The sequence below is a fragment of the Scomber scombrus genome, chromosome 6 (assembly GCF_963691925.1).
Source record: "Scomber scombrus chromosome 6, fScoSco1.1, whole genome shotgun sequence".
Lineage (NCBI taxonomy): Eukaryota > Metazoa > Chordata > Actinopteri > Scombriformes > Scombridae > Scomber > Scomber scombrus.
Genome location: NC_084975.1, coordinates 13069301 through 13090209, shown reverse-complemented (window position 1 = coordinate 13090209; position 20909 = coordinate 13069301).

The following is a 20909-nucleotide window of genomic DNA, read 5'->3' as shown; positions in this document are numbered from 1 at the left end:
TCAAACTTGCTGGACATGATGATGGCTCCGCCCTGAACGTCCCGATATATTAACTTCCCACGTAACTCATAGCGCCCCCCGGTGGTAACAGGAAGTTAACTAAGATACATTAAAATTACATACTTTGCCCCATCAACTTCATTCAGAACCAGTTGGTGAAGCTACATTATGAAGACTGTGAAGCTACGAGTAATGGCGTCCGTGTGGCGCCATGAAAATACGTTTGGCTTTTTGATGGCTTTATTGAACTCATATCATCATGAAAATTGGTACACTGGTCCAGGGTGCCGACCTCAACGTCTCCATTCGCTCATAGGCGATCTCACTTGTGTCGCCCCCTAGTGGAAACAGGAAGTGCCATATTTTACATCATCATTGTGCGATTTCCACAAAACTTCACATGTGTAATCTCTGTCCCACCCTGAACGCAACCGCTTGTGTTTTGTTACACTCTACTGCCCCCTGGTGGATGAACCATCAACCTCTCATAACTCCTTCATGCTATGCCCAATTCACTCCAAACTTCACATGACTGATGAGTGGCCGCCCTGAACACACCAGACCATATGTGTAACTACCTGTGACTGCCCCCTACTGGATGAACGAAACATTGCATTGCACAGCCCCGCCATGCCTCAGGCCCCGCGGTGGCATGGGTGAGCGAGGGCCCGCCATCGCCGCTTTAATTATTATTATTATTATCATCATTATTATTATTTGTCTACTGTAACAGCTCAAATTGACCTGGAATGAGTGAAAACCATGAAAATTGGCCCAATAACTGCCAGTGCTTCCCAAGAAATATGAGCCCAATTGGCCAGATGATGGCGCTGTAATTAAGGCCCCAAACTCAATTCCGCCATGATGGATTTTTGCTAAATAAACTAAATAGTGATAACATCTACTTATTGGATTTTGTGTCTATCAATATTACATTTGTTATACAGTCTTGGGGGACTGAGATACACAATTCTACTATTCCAGTCCAAAAATATGGCCGTCATTAACCAAATCTTCGCAAAGGGCGGAGCTTAGAAGGAAATTGGCCATAACTCAGTAACCATTTGTCCAATCATAAATCTTGGAGCATAACTTCAGTCTGTGTTTGTGATAGGTCTATAAAGCATTTTGAGCATGACCCACAAGGGATCACCACAAACGCCACAAACCTGTATATGAAAATCCAAGTAAAACCAAAGGTTGAATATCAACCAAAATTCTAGGTGGCAAATTGATTGGTGCAAGTGTGTGTGTGTGTGTGTGTGTGTGTGTGGGGGGGGGGGGGGGGGGGGGGGGGGGGGGGCAAATGGTGGGATTTTGAGTGTGTGATTATTGAATTGCTGCAAGCTGTCCAGCATCCTTTTGCCCACTGATCAGCTTTCTCCATTGATGGAGTCATCGCTTCTAAACAGTCATCACTAATCATGTCCTGGCTGAGAAAAGAAGTTTTGACAGTCGACCACTGTGAAGTTTGGCCATGGCCTCACCCAGTTCAGTTGTATACTATCTGGGTTGGCTAGGTTCTCCTCTCTCTTCGCTGGGGCAGGAGCCTGTGTGCGATAGAATGAAGGTTACAATATTGTAAACTTAGTTCTGTTAGCACTGGTGGAGCCCCTCTACTCATACACTGCTCGCTGAATAGATTGTGGGATGGTGGACATCGGGGATGTTCATAGGTTCAAGAAGGCACATTCTGTTTTGCTGGCTATATTCATGCACATTTCAGTGGGCAAATATGTCCATGTGATCTTGAGCATAAGTCCATGTGCTATTAGAGTAAGGGTTACAATATTGTAACCTTTGTTGCTGTTCACTGCTTTAATGGCCGATTATGCTGCTTCCTTTTGTTGAGTGACTATATTATACATTTACAGTTGCCACTGGAAGATGAAACAGAGAATGTCAGAGTTAAGTGATTAACACATTTTCAAAGTACAAATTAAAATCTTCCCAATGTACACAAATGCGATGTAACATTGAGGCTGTTGATTGACACGTGGGCAAGCTGTAAAACTGAAAACACAGAAAAAATGTAGCTGTTACTATCGCAATTGTACTGTTACTATTACAGTTCAAATATATTCACAGCATGACTCATTATGAAACAGAAATTAAAAATACATGTGGTAGATTAGCTTAGTGCTATTTAGCTTTAGCCTTTTGACAGTTAGCAAGCTTTAATTATCAGGCAAGCATTTACATAAACTACCAAAATAACACAAAACAACAGAATGTGTTATTACAAGCACATATTTTCCAAAGCTTTGTAGAAAGAAATGGAGATTCAGCGTGCTCTCTCACATGCTGTATGGCAAACACTGAACAAACTACGTAAGCTCAAAGGACTAAACTCCACCTCAAAAACTATGATTTATTTTAATAACCTTTCAACATAGTTGTCATTCCCTGTAGAAATTAAATTACATAAATTTGGTCTGCTTGAATTGCTTGACCACTAACTTCCATACAATCGCATTCAGTTATCATCACTGCTATTATATTATCCTCACCCAACCAATTATATACACACACTTTATACATACCCTTCAACCCTCAAATACAGAGAATCACAATTACTTACATATGCAGACAAAAACAGACAATCGCAGACACACACACACACACACACACACACACACACACACACACACACACACACACAAAAGACAGAGCTAAATAAGACGACATACAGCAAAGAAACCCTCAAAAAGCCAAAAAAAAAAAAAACCCAACAACAACAAAAAACCACACAAGGTTCCTTTGATTTTAAAGATGTTAATGATTTGTGATTCAGGATTCTGCAACTCCACTCAGTCTACAAAGATTCATAGATGAGACTCCATACTTTTTGGAAATGTTTCCCTTTATTGCTGTCCTTCTGCCCTTTCCATGTTCAAATAATATTTCATTAATCTACATAAAATTATGATAGAAAAGAATTTAATAATTCAAGATTGTATTTCTTATAGACACTGTAACTTCAGCTCATACATGTAAAGCAGGTTAGAGATTACAGCATTACAAAACCAGTCCCAATCACACTTATCTTACACTGTTACTGCTATGAATCCCATCCCCTTACAAGATTTTAATCTTTAAAAGGATTTTCCTTTTTCCTGCTTCAGGTGTTCCATGTTGATAAGCGATCCATTTCTTGTGGAAAGATCAAAAATCCTCTGCACTACCGCAAGGATAATTGCCTTTTGGAGACGGTTTTTATTCTGTTATGATTATGATCTCATGCTTAAAGCTTTATGGAGGTGTTAGTTAAACCTGTGTTTCAATTATTGTACGCAGGCAAATTGTAATTTTCACTTGAGCAAAATTGTATAAAATTACATAAACTAAATCATCCCAATCCCAATGACAAGTGCTTCATTAAGTCTAGATACTGCATACATCCACATCCAAATTCACCCTTTGTTAGAGCTGCAGGACCTGAAATGAATCAGCAGACAGCACGTGGCTTCAAAAACAAGATTTAAATCAATACAATACCATTGAAATTAGCCCATCGCCTTTTTATTGTCTCCTGAGATGCAGCAAGACCCATTAGTAAAGAGTGAGGCTGCCCCTGCATCACTCAGTTTGTTTGTCCAGTTAAAGTGATAGACTAGCTGGAGGTTGTATTTTTGTTTTCTTGGTGACCACACAACTACAGTTAATCCTGTGGGATTTCAACTTAATGAACCTCATTGATTTTTTCATTGATTTGTATTGAATGTGACCAGATTGAATGAGGTATTTTGACACTAGAAAAATGTGTATTATTGCAGAAGAGTGGTGTGTTTGCTGTAAATGCTATCCTATGTGCAGTGTTTCATAGATAACACTAGTTACTTCCTATTCTTGATTGTATTTAGCTAAAATACTACTTGAACATGAAACAGACTGCTCTATATTGCACCATTTACATTAAGTGTGCAATATTTGCAGTACTATTCACAGTTTCTATCACCAGCTGTAACTACATTAATTAACAGGGAGATATGGGTTGAAATAGGTTTTGCTTTTTGTTTATCATATCTGTCAAAAGGAAGCCTAAAGGTATTTCAATCAGGAAAGACCAGAGAATGCAGTAAAAAGAATGTTTATTATACAGATAATATTGATCATTGGCTATTGTCCAAATCTTTGGCGCTTGGACTCTGCAGGGAGAATTTTATGAATCTAAGGACGTCAGTGCTGAGCAGCAGCAAGATAGATCCCTCAGTGGAGTCCAGACACTGGTGGTGGTCAATCAATCAGACTCTGCTGTGACTGATCGGGTTGATGAGGTTGAAGTGATGCATTGATGAATCTGAAGATTGGTTGGTGATGGAGAGGTAGTGGGTCGCGCAAAATAGCATCAAGAAAGAACCCGAGCAGAGAAGGAGAACATCTAAAAAGACAGCTGCAATATGATAGGCTGACAAAGAAGATGTCTCACCATGCTATTGGCTAGATTTGACCAGGTGATGTGAACAGCTGACGTGTCAATTGATGCTCCAGAAAATAAAAAAGGAAATTATGAGCTTTGACAGATCAGTATGAGCTGTGAGAAGGATCAGAATGACCGAAGAATGAGAAATAAAAGCATGAGCATATAAGAAGATGTGCTTCCTGTCTGAACTTTGGCTTCATTACTATACTGAAGCTGTTTGTTGTAGGAGTTGGAACCTACTTTTGGAATGTCATGATGACTTCCCAGTGTATAAATATGCACAGATGAATTTAGGTACATTTTATAAGTCTGTCAGAATACTTTATATGCCAAAGTCAACTGCTGAGGAAATACAATAAATAGAGACAGACGCTCAGGCTGACAAATCTTTGGCCAACCAGCAACGCTACCCTGGACCGTATACAATTTGTTTTGCTGGGAGAGATGTATGCAGTAATAAGTTGCACTCCACTGTTTTTGTTGAATTCTATAGCTTATTAGTGCAAAAGGAAGTGGTGTGTGCAAAAGGGGAGCTTGAAACTCTCTTCAAAGACACAAAAACAAAAAATGCCAACAGGAGCAAGAGGATTGGGTTGCGTTTCTGTACCCTAATGTAACCATAATAGCTGGTTATCATTGACAGACGGTGCGGTTACTAAAGCTTCAATTAACGGACATAATGTGGTATTATAATGTTCATAATTTTGCCTATCTCATTCCCAACTACACAGAAAGGGGTAGAGTGAAGTGATTTTTTTAATTGCCCGATATCACAATGGGCCAGATGCAAGAACCACTCGTACGCACAGATTCGTTCTTAAAACATGCGTACGAGTGATTTAGGAGGATTTGCCACATTCACCAATTTCCTCGTATTTTGGATTTTCTCTTAGGTACGAACAAAATTTACGAGTGGTGCAGACCTGTCGTACCTCTCACGCACAACCAACTTGCAGTCCTCCAAAGCAATAAAACACGACTGTTACTGTCTAATTGTCTAATGGCAGTGTGCCAACGATATCATGTCTTTTGGGAACTCAATTTTGCCCCATCAACTTCATTCAGAACCAGTTGGTGAAGCTACATTATGCAGACTGTGAAGCTACGAGTAATGGCGTCCGTGTGGCGACGCGGCGACCATCAATTCCTCGCCATGAAAATATGTTTGGCTTTTTGATGGCTTTATTGAACTTGTATCATCATGAAAATTGGTACACAGGTCCAGGGTGCCGACCTCAACGTCTCCATTCGCTCATAGGCGATCTCACTCGTGTCGCCCCCTAGTGGAAACAGGAAGTGCCATATTTTACATCATCATTTTACATCATTGTCAATTTTTTCCGGGGGGGGGGGGTGTGTGTGTGACATCATATACTATAAGCAAGATATGATAATCACTTAATGAACACATAACACCTCCACACGGGTACCCTCAACACCCGGGTGTTAGCAGGTCTGTGCTGACAGCAATCCGGCAGCAGGTGTAACATCAGCAGTTGAGCTTCAGAATCAACTGACTTGATTTTCTTTTTAACATCACTGTATGCTGACTACCACTTAACAGAGAAATGAATAATGTCGATCCGCAGGCTGAGCGATTATTATATTGTCAGTATTTTAGAGACCCCTGAGTAATGGGTGTGAACTACAGGGGATGTAGAGAAGGGGGGGAAAGTGTATACTATGTCCCGTTCATTAAATTGCACTTCTGAATCCATAATCATGATGACATTACTCTGTTTGTAAAATAATTAGGCTATTTAGTATAAAGAAGTAGGCTATTTAACAATTTAGGTAGATATATCAATCATTTGAATTGACAATTGAAACTATGATATATTGCAAGCGTACAATATAAATATTAGCGGCCGAAACTACAAAGCGACTTGTTCACAGTTACTTTTCCACAGTTACTTTTCCACAATATAAACTGACTATTTATTAATAACTGTTATTCATTTAATTGAAATATTGCTTATCGAAGTAAGTTTAACTCCCTGGCTGATGACATCCCCTGGCATAATTCATGTTCAGTCATTTTTGTTTTTATTTCTGTGACGGTGCGCGCAACAGCTGAGACAGCATTCACAGCACGGGTCATTTTTCCTCATTCTTTGTCTTTCTCAGGACCTTTAATTCCACCACTTACACACTAAATAATAATATGTGTTTCTGTTGATCTATTTCTGAGAGCGGGACCTCATTCTGAGAGCTCGTAAAGTTCTTATTCTTAGTCTTTAGTGCCATTTTCATGAATGGAGCTTCTCCACAACCTGCCGGTCGTCTGACCTTATATGGTATTTTGGGGGCGTCATTCATGTTAATTTACTATTCTCGGGAACGCACGTTCATTTAGACCAGGTGGGATTCATCATGTTTACGAAGGTCATTTACGACTGTTTCCTGGTGATACGAGTATTTGGTGAAGCCGACGTGGCACACTCGTAAATTCCACCTCACGAAAAAGGTACAACAGATTTAAGAAGAAAAATAGGAACATATTCTTGCATCTGGCCCAATGTCTTATTAGGCATTTCAGACCCACATTACCAAAAGTTGTTGACTCAGCCAAAACTCTCTAAGAAGATTTCATATTGCTTTGAGTTTATCTCCTCTGTCCTTCAGAACTGTCCACGTGGTTACTTTGAAAAGGGATGGAGCAGAGTCCTCATTTTATCTGTGTAAATACATTTCATGCTGAATAATTGAATAACTTAAGAATGAGCTTTTTATTTTTATTGCTTTTTTAATTTAATTAAACTCATTTACAAACCGTAACCTAAAATCGGAGAAATAAAATAAATTTTCTACAATTAAAGGTTGATTGTGTAGAATTTAGTGGCATCTAGCGGAACAGACTTGGCATAAATAAAATAGAATATTTATGTGTTTCAACCAAACACTGGCTCTACATAGAGCCTTTCACGTTTGTCACAGCCCCGGCTGTGACCCCCTGAGTTTCCTTGTGTTCCTGTCCCTTCCGATCTCTCTGGCGTTCCAGAGGATAACTACAACCTAGCTGAGGTGTTAATTAAGCAGCGAGCCATCTCCCTACCGTCCTTACGACTGCGGCATAGATCTCCTGCCTGGGGCACCTCTCCCGTCCAGTCGTCTCTACAACCTTTACCGGCCGGAGAGGGAGGCTATGGAGAAGTATATCCAGGAGTTGCTGGCTGCCGGAACCATCCGCCCCTTGTCCTCTCCGGTGGGTGCTGTTTTTTGTTGACAAGAAGGACAAATCTTTACGGCCCTGTATAGACTACACAGGACTTAACACCATAACTGTGAAAACAAATACCCCTTACCGTTGCTGGACTCGCATACAGGAGGGGGAGGTGGGACGAGTGGAGGACAGCGTTCAATACACCGCTGGGGCATTTTGAGTACTTAGTAATGCCTTTCGGCTTAACTAGTGCCCCAGCTGTTTTTCAGGCGCTGGTGAACAATGTGCTGGATTTTTCCCTGGACCTGGAGGAACACCGCAAACACATCAGTTTAGTCCTCCAGAGACTACTCGAGAACAGCCTGTTTGTAAAAGCTGAAAAATGTGATTTCCAGTCTGTCCTTCCTGGGTTTCATCATTGGACAGGGGCAGATCCATTCTAACCCAGCCAAGGTCCGTGCTGTGGTGGAGTGGCCGGTCCCGGAGAACTGTAAGCAGCTGCAGTGGTTCCTGGGACTCGCTCATTTTTACCGGCGCTTCATACGGAATTTCAGCAAGGTAGTAATCTCTTACCCAGCTGACTTCAACCTCCCAACCTTTTTCCTGGCCCCCGGAGGCCAATGAAGCTTTTTCTAAGCTGAAGACTCTGTTTTCCTTTGCTTCTGTTCTCATTCACCCTGACCCTTCCAAACAGTTCATTGTGGAGGTCGACGCCCCCGACACAGGGGTCGGAGCCGTCCTCTCCCAGTGCTCTGAGAATAAATTGCATCCCTGTGCTTTTTTCTCTCGTCGTCTGTCACCTGCAGAACAGAATTATGATGTCGGGAACCGAGAGCTGCTCGCGGTGGTGCTGGCCTTGGAGGAGTTGTGGCACTGGCTGGAGGGGGCCGAAATCCCATTCACCGTCTGGACAGATCACAAGAACCTGGCGTACTTGCAAACGGCTAAGAGGCTTAATTCTTGGCAGGCCAGGTGGGCCCTCTTCCTGGGCCGCTTTAACTTCACTCTGTCTTACAGATCCGGTTCCCCTAATATTAAGCCTGATGCCCTCTCCCGCCAAGCGGATCGACAGCCGGCCAGCAACCCGCTCTTTGTCCCCGAACCCCTGAGGTCGCAGGTGCCGCAGTGGGGGCATTCGTCCAGACTCGCTTGTCACCCTGGAGCCGCTTGGACCCTGAAGCTTCTCCGCCAGCATTTCTGGTGGCCCTCCCTCTCCCGTGAAACGTCCAGTTTGTTGCTGCCTGCTCTGTCTGTGCCCGCAGTAAAGCTTCCCACCGGCCACCTGCTGAGCTGCTCAACCCTCTCCCCATTCCCCGACACCCTTGGTCCCACATCGTGGTGGATTTCGTTATGGACCCCCCCTGAAGGTAACACCACTCTTCTCACCATTGTGGACCGTTTCTCCAAACTTCCATCAGGCTTTACAGACTGCCAGCCTGTTGTCCAGCACGTTTTCCGCCTCAATGGTATTTCCGTGGACATTGTGTCTGATCGGGGTCCCCAAGTGTGGAAAACGTATATTGCGGTACTGTCATAGCCCCTGCTGTGACCCCTTGTGTTTCCTGTCTGTCTTCCCTGTCTCTTGTGCTCCTCCCGTGTGTGTCTTTGGCTGTGTTCGAAACCGCATACTACATACTTCTATACTACATACTTCTATACTACACACTACACACTAAACGACCAGATAGTAAGCAGACCGTTTACACTGTAGTAAAATACACGATAACCCACAATGCATTTTGTCCCTACCCGAGCTGAAATCAACAGGCTGAAGCGGATTTTCATTTCAGCTCTAACTCTAAAAATATACCACTTTATCGACATTTCTAACCTTTTTAGGCGAGAAAGTAGCCCACAATGTGACGCTAATTTGTCCAAATAACACCTGTTTAAAGTTGTGTTCCTGCGAATTCGGAGTTAGCCGTAGCGAGTAACGCACTTCCGGTCATTTTCACAGAATAAAACACCCGTTACCTTTTATTATTAAGAAAACCATAACGATAGAATTGGTGCTTTTATTTTGAAAACAGGAAGCGAACACTGTAGCTAACTTGAAACCACCGAGGTTGTGATCTGTGACGTTTGTATTTTGTTTTGTTTTTCAGAAGTTACGTTGCATCTTGGGTAATTTGAGTGTGAGTAGTCAGCTCTTGATGCATACTCCGCATTTCTGGCGAATCTAGTAAACCATCCGGGAACTTCTCGCATACTCTAAATCGCATACTACGCAGTTGAAACACACTACATACTTCAAATGACGTCAGAGCTAGTACGAGTAGTAGGAAAGTATGCGGTTTCGAACACAGCCTTTGTGTTTCATCGGCAGAGGCGGGGCGCAGTGTCGGAGTCTTGGCACACCTGATCCACATTACACTCATCAGCTGCTGCATAAAGACCGGGTTCATCCTTCCACTCCCTGCTAGATAGTTTTGCTGCTCATGTGGTAACGCTCAACTGAATCTCCAAAATTGTCTCTTGTGCTTTTGCCTTGTTTGAAGATTTTCCCCCCTTGTGTAAACTGTTCTCTCCTGTTCCCTCCAGCTTCGTCTACTCCACCCCTACTGCTGCCCTGCCTCTGTCTGCCGGTTCCAGCTCCCTGTGCACTACCTCCCCATTTTTGGACCTCGCTGCACCCACCTTCCCTGGAACTCTTACACCGGACTCAGCCACCGCTCCCTCACTGCCCCTCACTGCTCTCACTTACCTTACCATTAAATCCTGTCTTTGAGTCTACCTTTGTGTGTGCGCTCGTCTCTGTGGTCTGCTCAGGGGTCCTATAAGTAAATATTAAATGTATATCCTCAAACACAAACAGCTATAAGTGCAGCTGCATTATAATAAATTGAGATGTTAAACTAACCTTCAGGTAGTTAAAATTGCATCAGCTATGACATTTCCCAGAAGGTGGCAACATTAACATGTCTATATCTGCTGGTCTTAACAACAGCTGCTAACATTCCTGTAGGTGTGACAGGCATTGTCTGTCAAATAGTGTACATGTGAGATTTAAGTATTGTATCTCCCCTGGATGCAACACAGCGTCAACAAAGTTTGCATTGACTAAAAATGTTTTGATTTGCTCCAAACTAAAAGGTGAAGCAAACTGTATGTTTCTAACAATTGTATAACACATTTTATCAAATCCATTATTAAAACAATCATAATCATTCTCTATCTTGCCAGCTTCATGTTAAAACTGTCAAACTTGTGTGTACATAATTAATTCCTCTATTCCCTCATCAGTGTTTTCAGACTGTTTTGGGTAACGCTTTTTAATTAGACACCCCTCAAGCGCTGGAGCACCTTGTTTCAATTACACATCATACAGAATTAAAATATCATAAAACATCATTACCATTAATCTGCACATCCTCATTCAAACCAATTACAATCATCTCTGTACCTTTACTGTCAGTTGAAAGGGAGATGCTGTGAAGAGAGGAGTAAAAAAGCGCCCCAATGGGCATTTTGCCCCCCCTCCTCTTTTTTCAAGCTTGCAGGTTATCTCCACCTCGAGGGATGTAATGGAAAGAGGCCAAAGTGGACAGTACTTCACACTGCTCTTCTGATGAATAGAGTAGAGATGATTTGGTTAGCTATGTAGCACTGATATCAAAGGCTCATATTGGTTGTGACCAGCAACTTGTAAATACCACACTATTGGAATATCAATCAGTACCAATAATGTAGCATATTTAATGTATTTCTTAGGTTGCAAGAGTTACACTCTGCAGACAATAAAATAAAATAAAAATGGTGGTACCAGCTAGTGTGTGCCTAATTCATGCAATACAACTTTAAATTAAAATAAATTTGATGAGTTTATTACTATTAGCTCCCAAAGTTGAACTAGCAGGGGTCATTTTGCTAAACCCCTCCTCCAAATGGAACTTCCCAGTCATAGCTTAGCAAATGTGACTAACTAACTTTAAAAAACCAAAAATAGAAGTGCAAAGGTGTAAGGACTGGCTAACTAGCTATTTATATGCATGTGGGTGTATTATAGGATATGGATGACAGACACAAAGATGGTGACTATTCAGTCAAATGAAAAATATTTGCTTGGCGCATGTTTCTCATTTGGCCCAGGCACTTTATTTTGGGATGAGGTTACTCAACATTTAATGTTTTTTTTCCAAAAAATCAGTTAGTTGTGGTTCACAAATAAGTATGCTACAATTTTACATTATGTTGTAATCACTTTTTGTTTGGTCATATAAACGGGTTGCAAAAGTTCACCTTAGTTTCCTTAAACATTTTGCATAGGAAAAGTACTACCTATGAATGAACAAAGCCATAAAAGGCACACACAACCATCCTTCACCTATTCAGCCACCGTAAGCAGTGGTAAATAACCTCTTTAAATCCCTAGTGAAGTTGTTTAGGAGTGCCTTTAGTGAGAATGATATCAGCCTCACAGAGAGAGGTGTGCAGCAGCCATGATCTTAAAGATGGAATCACTCAAAAGGAACACTGGGCATAAGCACAGGGCTCAGCGCGATGCAGGCTGACTGCAGCTGAAAATTGGCAAGTGACCCTTGAGACAGGTCAGTCCCAATTCACAGACAGCAAATTGTGTGGAAGGCATTGATTAATGGGCAAGACACAAGTCGTTATGGCCTTGTGGTATTATCATTTTCTCCTCCTCACTATCCCTATACCTTCACTTACTGTTGAAATCAGACCAGTGGCTCAAATAACACTTCACCAGTTGATCATAGCCCATAAATAGTGACCCTATGGTCTTAATTGTGAACAAGTATCCATTTAAGACATGATAGACGGAGGGCAGTTGAAGATGAGCGAAGAATAGGTCTGCCTTACTTGTTGGTTTTACTTCATAAGGCATGACTGGAAACAGGGGTGGGACAGCACTCCAAATGAATCATGTCAATGTTGCTTAATTTGAAATGTATTATGTTTGCGACTATTCATAACCTTTCTGACATTCTGGATATTTAGAACTGGAGGGCAACAAACAATGTGAAATATGGAACTGCTGTAAAAAAAAAAATTTTTTAAATCTCACTGTAAAAAAAAGAAATTACTAGATACTATGTCTATTTTACCTGTTTATGGTAGATAGGAATATACTTGCATATTGAGTAATACTTAAATAATTTGTTGCTTTTTATCATGGAATTGCTGCAATAGTGTTGGTATTTTAAAAAAGACATTTTGTGTACAAAGATGAAATGCAATGCAGCATGCAAACCTGCTGTTAAATCAGCAATACAGTAAGGGTATTGTTTATTTGATGTGATCTATAATCATGTTAAGTGGGTATGAGTTGTTTGGAATTAATATCTTAAATAGTACAGTATAACATTTTAAAATGGACGTATTAAGTCACATCAAATTACTTTTTGCCTTTACACATTGTAAAGTGTAATTGGATAAATATCAATCCATGCTCCATGTCCTTCAAACATTGACGGGTGACAGCTGATATGATATTAATTGTGTCACCTGTGACTAGCCTAGTGTGTCACAATAGAGCAATAGAGGAGGACATGTTAAAAAAGGAAAATGACAGTGGATGACAGATTACCATGCAATCCATCACATCTGGTGACTCCATGAGAGGCTGGGACTCATGAAGGTTCATTTTCCAGGAAACAATAGCAGAGAAACAGACAGGATAGCACATCTTTCAAAGTTTTGGATAAAAAACTATTAATGGGATGTGACCTATAGGTATGGAGCAGCACTGAAGTATGACATACTGTACTAAACATAGGCCTAAATTGAGTCAGTAAAAGACTGTCTTTAATTTATCAAATTCAAACAGTCTCTTTTAGGTTAGTTTCTAGTTTTACGCACTGAATCCAAGTATGAGAAAAATAAAAAAGTAAACTTGATTTTCAAAAAGTGATTAAGGCTAAGTTAAAGCAAGAGCACGGGACTTTGGACCCCATTTTGTCAGTGAAAATATACAAAAAGTGCAGTACAGAAGAAAATACATAATACGAGGCATAGAATTGCATATAAAATACAAATAAAATAAATTAAAAGACATAAAACATGAGTAAAAAATAACAACAATAAAAATCAAATCAAATAAATAAAAGGTGTCAAAGGCCAAGGAGAAGAGATGGGTTTTAAGAAGAGATTTAAAAACAGACAGAGAAGAGGCCTGTTTAATGTGCAGATGTATGGAAACAGATTTGTGTCAGGATGATCAAGCAAAACATTTTAAACATCAAACAAAAATAATTATCTGATAAAGAATGAAAATCATCCAAGCAAAGAAAAAATCATCTCAAAAATAAAACGTATAACTTGCAAACAAATTATCTGTGTAATCATGTAAACTATTGGGCTATTTTCTTAACATGTCCTTTTGTTTACAGTTCTCGCTTTCTCTTTCTCAGTGACGGCTTTGAGGTTGCGCTCCCAGCTCTCTACTTTGCGCTACCTGATTTTTTGCTTGCAGTTCTGACACAAACCTCTCGCGAGGGTGGGTTCTTTAAGGCTGCGCCTCCATAAATAAGCAAAACCAAATGACACACTGGAATCGGCCGATATTTACTTAAAAATGTAATATCGGGAAGTATCGATTTCAGTATCTTGATGACGTATAACAACAACAACACACTAGACTCGTGGGTCGCTAACCGTGGCTAACAAGTTCATAGCGTCCACGCCATGTACACGAACACACAAACCAGAAACGAGGTTTACCTCCTCGTTGTCATTTTCTTTGTTATGTTTTTGGCAAGTCGCGTCTGTGACGTCACCATCAGAGTCCAGTGGGTCCTATCTGGGTCCTACTCTGCTATGGAGACACAACAGCTGAGAGGACAGAGTGAGAGGACGTTCCTGTAAAGGTCCTGCCTCCTAAATTTTACCAGGAACTTCCTGCAGTGGAAACAGGGCTTATGTCTGTGGTTTGGAACTATTTCCAAGTGTGTCCTACGGATAGTAAGTTTGCAATTTGCAATTACTGCAAAGCAGCATAATAAGTATGGCAATGCCATATTGGCACTTTTTTCCATAACTAAGTTTAAGTTGTTCTCTTATTTTGCACAGACAGTGTTTACATTTGGAAAGCCATGTTGCATTTATGTATGCATCCAGTGGGGCCTCACAATAAAATTAGGCATAATGTGTTAATTCCACAATAGGAGATATGTTATGTTGTTACCTAACAGTTTTGGTGTAAAAAGCCTGCATATACTGTATCGCTATCGGGTGATATCAGAATCGTAAATTAAGAGTTGGACAATATCGGAATATCGGGTATCGGCAGAAAAGCCAATATCGAGCATCCCTCGATTTTATAAATCAAAATTATGCTGAGATCAGAGGGCTGTTGCACAAAAGCAGATTAAGAAATCCAGCATAACTGAAAAAGCGCGACTTGACCAAGTCTCATTGGTGCATCCTGGCTTAATACGTTGCACATTCCCCAAGCCAGGATTAGGATATGCAGTTAGGGAGAACCAGTTCTAAGTACTTCAGATGTGTGCATTCACAGCTTTCTTACATAGACCACTCGATCGATCACAGATTTACTGATGCAGACATGGAAAAAATGCGTTCCCCACACTTCTCACCAAATGAGCATCAGCTTCCAGTGGAAACTAATGAGGAGGTGAAACATATACTGTATGTTAAAAGGGAAATACGTCCAGTGTAATTAAACTGAGAGAGAGAGCCTGACAGACAGTAACGGACCAACTGAATGTGTAAGTAGTCCAAATATATACACTTACTAACCACTGCTCCACTCATAAAGACTAATTACAAATCTCTCTCTTTCTCTCTCTCTTTCTCTCTCTCTCTCATAGTGAAACACAGATAATCTGTTGATGTTGAGGGCGTGGCCCTGCACAGTGCTGAATTTTGGGACCCAGCAGTGTGCACAGAAAGCTCCTCTCAGTATTACTGCTTAAAGTTAGAGACTGTGATTTATGTCACATATTAGAGGAAAAAGAAGTCAGCTGTAAAAGCATGTGCATGGTATGTGAAAATACAGGGGTTTTTTTCTATAGAGGGTCCAAAGACTCAATTTTGAACTTATGCCTGGATGTCCTACTGACATGATGGTGAAGTCATTACAGCACCTGTACAACTGCAGATGTTTCTCTCACCAAAGACAATTCATATATCATGTTTAGAATCTTAGGGATAAGTACTGACATTTCTTTTGTCACTCTTCAATAATATAGCACATCACTGTCTATTGTAAAGCATTCACTTTTCTTTGATCTAAAATCAGCTTGGTATCTTTCAAAGGATTTGGTATTTTCCATTATAATTTATTTGGAACACTGGTGAGAAAACAACCATCTATCTGTATTCTATAATATTTCCATGCTGCTCCTCAAATTGCATCACATAGATTTACTGAGGCATTTTAAAATGTTCAGCAAGTTTACTTGTTCACAGTCTCATGCACGGATGCCATTGTAAAATGTCTCTGCCCTTCTGTCCACAATGGCAGTGCCGAGCTGAAGACAGCTCTCTCCTCTTTATTAGGTTATTTTATCGGCCCTCTCAACAGCTGTGACAGCTCCAGCCGTGATCGAGTTTGGCTTGTTTTCACTACATCCTCTGCAAACTTTGACACCTGATTTCATTGAGGGAGATGGGATTTGAAAGGTGGGGGACACGGGTCGCCAAACCCTCTTCTCCACGTTGTCTTATATACTGTACCTGAGCAGCTGGTAGTGAAAAATGCTTCTATGTCTCTGGGCATCCTTTCTTATGCGTTTCCTCTTTCTGTCTTTCAGGATGACAAATATAGACTTTTTTAAAAATTGTATCGTGCATCACTTTGATTTTATCACTCTCTCTCTTTTAACCATTCATGTACTTTCCTCGGAAAATTGCTCATGTGCTCAAAGTGTTCATGTCCAAATTGAATGAACACACTGTACTCAGTGTTACCATTCTTCTTTATAACATGAGCAAAGCTGTACTATATTAATTTAGTGGCTCCTTGAACAGCAGGATGATTATAGATGCAGACTTACATGTGCATATCACTCTGTTTCACAGATGGCCAAGCTGATCCATCTGGGACTGACTGGCTGAGTGCAAACCAAGCTTCACTGGGTTTAATATCCATTGGAAGCTGTTGCACCTAGATGGTCAGTTTAGAACAGCTTTTACTTGTTTCTCGAAAAGGCTGGTGCCCTGCCTGTATTCACTGATCTCAAGGGCTTTGGGGTAGATATTCTCTGTGGGAGCTTGCCACACTCAACACTTTCTTTGACCAGTGGATTCAAGGCTCCTAGTAGTGTGGCAAACGTGCCATTCGTTTTTCTACAGGGACACAGAGCAGACAATGCCCCGAGGATTAATCTTCAGCTGTAACTTTCAACACTAAAATCTGTTTGCCCAGTGGCATGTGTTCATGGGGGGCAGTTTACCTGCTGCTCATCTGTCTCTATGGTGAAAAGATGACAATGTGAGAAACCTTAAGTCCTAAAAAGGTAACTACAGCCAGGCTGACAAAGGTGCCATATACTGTAGCAGCTGCTGCATGCTTTTTCCCTATCCTCTGCTGTGCAGCACTTCATAATGTACTATTTTGCATCGCAAAATCACAGTCAGGACCATAGCCAGCTGTGATGTGAGTGTGGTCAAGAGATATAACCAAGGCAGGACCAGTACCCTGTTGAGGCCTCCACTTAAGCAGTTATGAAAATAACATTTCTAAAAACCAGCGTCATGGATTGCTGTTTACGAACTACACCTTTTACTCAGTCTGTGGGAGAACACATCACTATCAGAAAATGCTTTGACCAATGAAGTCTTCTCTTGACTAGTTAAGTCTGCAGTTACACATTTGGTCAAGGAATTATATCTGCAGAACTAGAGAGCACCTCCCACAGTGCCAGAATACAGCACAACAGAGCCCTACTGAAACTGAAAAAATCAAAGTACCGTGTACAGTGGTTCACAATACTTTAATATGCATGCTCAATATGCCAGCAAAAGCAGAATTGATTTTAACAAATACAAATGAACAATGCCTTTAATGTCTTTCATAATGTTAAAGTGCAATTTAAATATGTAAAGTTCATAACCATATTCCTTGTATAATTTGTTTTTAACCCATTACTGGTAATTTGCAGTTGTAGCAAACCTGTTTAGGCCTAGTGTGGCATTATCTTGCTTCCCTGGTGAACATTAGGGTTAATTGGCCAAAGGACAGCCCAAGGTTTGTAGATGAGACACTAAAAGTCATGTTCATAATTATGCCAAATATCCTTGTTATGTTTCTATAATTCAACAAAATTTAGGATGAGGGTTAAACAGAGTTTAACAAGTAAACAATTAAGTAGAAACTATCATGAAAGCGCTTTGCGGCTCGATTTTAGCCTATTAGCAAGAGCAATTACTTAATCACTCTAAAGTGATAATGCAGAGGCATGCTTTGTGGATAATCAAATAATCATAACCTCATAACTCATTCAGGTAAGAAATGATTTTGTCAGACAAAATCATTTCTTTATAAGACTAAACCTAGTCACTACAAGGAAAGAAATGTTTATTTTGGTGACGTTTTAGTAGAAAATAATTCCTGGACAAACTGTGGAAGGCTTTGTAGGTAGTGTTTAATAAGACGTAAGACTGATAAAAAAGGTGCTATAGTAATACTGTTACAGTTGTGCATTCCAGAGACAGGTTTTAGCAACAGGCAAAAAGGAGACTGTGGACATTGAGTGCCTCTGGGGAATCTTTAGTAAATCATGACAAACAAAGATAAAAAATCTATTCAATTCATCAGAGAGCTGATAATCTACTGAATCAATAACCATTGCTTTGCTGTTGCCCTTATTGTGTGACCCTGTTTTTAGCATTGCTGGCAGATCTCAGTTTGATATTACAAACCCCATCTGACCCATCTCCACCCCTAAAGGCCAGCTTTTTTCAGATCACCCTTTTTTAACTTAAGACCTCTATTTCTCTATGGCCCTCAAGCAATTATCCAGTACAAATCAGTTTATCACAGTTTAAGAGTTTAAAAAGGCAGCACTGTCAGTACACACTATTTTACAGTACATAACTAAGGATCAATGGTGGAAAATATATTAGATTTTAGTTAGATGTTTTGTGAGATAAAAATTGGTTCAATTTTGTGCAACTGGCTAACAAATTTAGGCCATTATGTGTGGCATTCAACTCTTCAGTGAATATAGATTGTGCATCTGTTCCTAATTGAAAAAGTATACATGTCTATATAGATACATGTATTCATTTGCATTTAATTGTTTTTAAAATGCATACATTATGGTGTCATTGGATGAAGTGAACTACTATACCCATAATTGGGTGGTGTAGTAGTAGTAGTAGTAGTAGTAGTAGGCAGCATCAAAGTTAAAAAAAAAATGTCTTCAATAACCTATTATAATATTTATGAACAATTTGTTTTGTCTTGTAACGGGTTATGAGGGGGTAGGACCCAATTGCGGCACAACACCAGGGAGCAGTTTGAAAAGATCTAATACTTGCCCCCCTTCATCGTCAAGCAGGAGGTGGGTAGCCAAGGCGGAACCCTTCAAGAGGCTGGGCAGGAGGCCTGTGATGGAGACAGAATCTGAGACGGGAACCCCCTGGTGGCCAGCGACGGAGACCGAATCTGAGGCCGGACCCGAAAATAGGGTTTGCTCAAATTGGTCAACGTGTCACACTAGCTTGTGATGGAAAAACATATTGCTGGCACCAACCAATCAAAAAAAACTCCCAACCATTCACCAAACTTAACTTAATGTTGGCAACCATTAGTTCTGGAGCGCAGCTCAGTCAGGGGAAATGCACACATTGTTTTTATTTAACAAAGCTAAAAAAACAACAACAATACTTTCAAACATGGACACATTTGCAATTTTTCTGGAAGATTTATCTTAGGGTTGACATGTGGCAAACTTCCATGTTCTATCTCACAAAGGCTGCTCCCTCCACTGGAATCTATGGTTATTGCTCTCCTCCACATGCACATATTTGCCCACTGAACTTTACATAAAGATAGCCAGACAATTAGGACGTGCCTACCAGAATATGTCTAAAGCCCACAGAATATAAGGCAGCATGCCCATGATCTCGAGCAGTGAGTTTGCCTAGTGATCAGCATTCTCTTTAGATGGAGTTTCCTCTTCAAAACAGTGGCACCACAGGTGCAATCTCTTTGGATGGCAGCTACAGTATGGTTAAAGTCAGGAAAGGATCAAGGCTACAGTTGATAAAAAAGGCAACAAGGCCCATCTACCCCTCTAAGCTTTGCTCAGCCCATCCTCAAAAGAAAAAAACAACAGTACAGTTGAAAATTCAGCTAGCAAAAACAACCTATAATTATACTGGGGTGACAGATGCCATTTAATAATTATGACCCTGAGAAGTCACGCAGTTCAGATTTCGTCAATATAAAAGGTGAAAAATAACATTATCAGGAGGAGGCAGGTTGAGTGTGTGATGAAATAGATATGTAGCAAAAGTGGACTTAGCTGGAGGAGACATCTGTGGGCTTCCCGGTTCCAACTGTGAGTGTCATGTTTCCAACGAGTCAGGACAGTTTAAAAAAACAAAAACAAAACATAAGTATAATTGTTGTGGAGTTAACTGTTTTCATGACAATGAAGGTTGCCTAACTTAACCAGAACCAGAGTTTTTTTTGTCAAAACCTAACCAGACCTTAACCACAGTGTCATACCATAAAACATCATTATTTAACAATGATTTGTAACTGGCCATTCTGGAGTGCATGGTATGAAAACAGATCCAAATAAAATGCAAACTTCGGAAACTTTCAATTTATCATTACTGTTATGATTATGTTTATTGTTATCATTATTACTGGTTTGAGACACAGCTTAAACCCAATGTGAAGATCAGTTGTTTTATTCCTCACATTCATTTAATTTGCAGTTAACTATGAGGAATTAATCATTTGGTCTATAGAAACATTCCAACAACTGAACCCTGCCCCTCATCTCTGAATCATAAGAGACAAACAATATAGTCTTATTTACTTCATTTCCTTTTATCTCACTTAACCTTGGACTCTGAGGCTTCACATAGAGTTAAATTGTAAAGTCAGCTCATCTTCCAAAGTTCTCTCCGCAAATGGTCTTTGCATCAAATCCATTTCATTAGTAAGTTTCTTCTGGGCTGTTGCCAGAGTAAGGAAAATAATAAAACATTTTGTTGGCTACAGTTATTTGTACTTTTAAAAGCAATTACATGACAACTCTTACCATGGTATGACTATGTGGGTTGTTTTTGCTTGAGTTCCTTGATGGAAAATGACTAACACAACATTTAGCCTCAACACTGCAATTCAACAAATACTTACATTACATTGTTCACGTA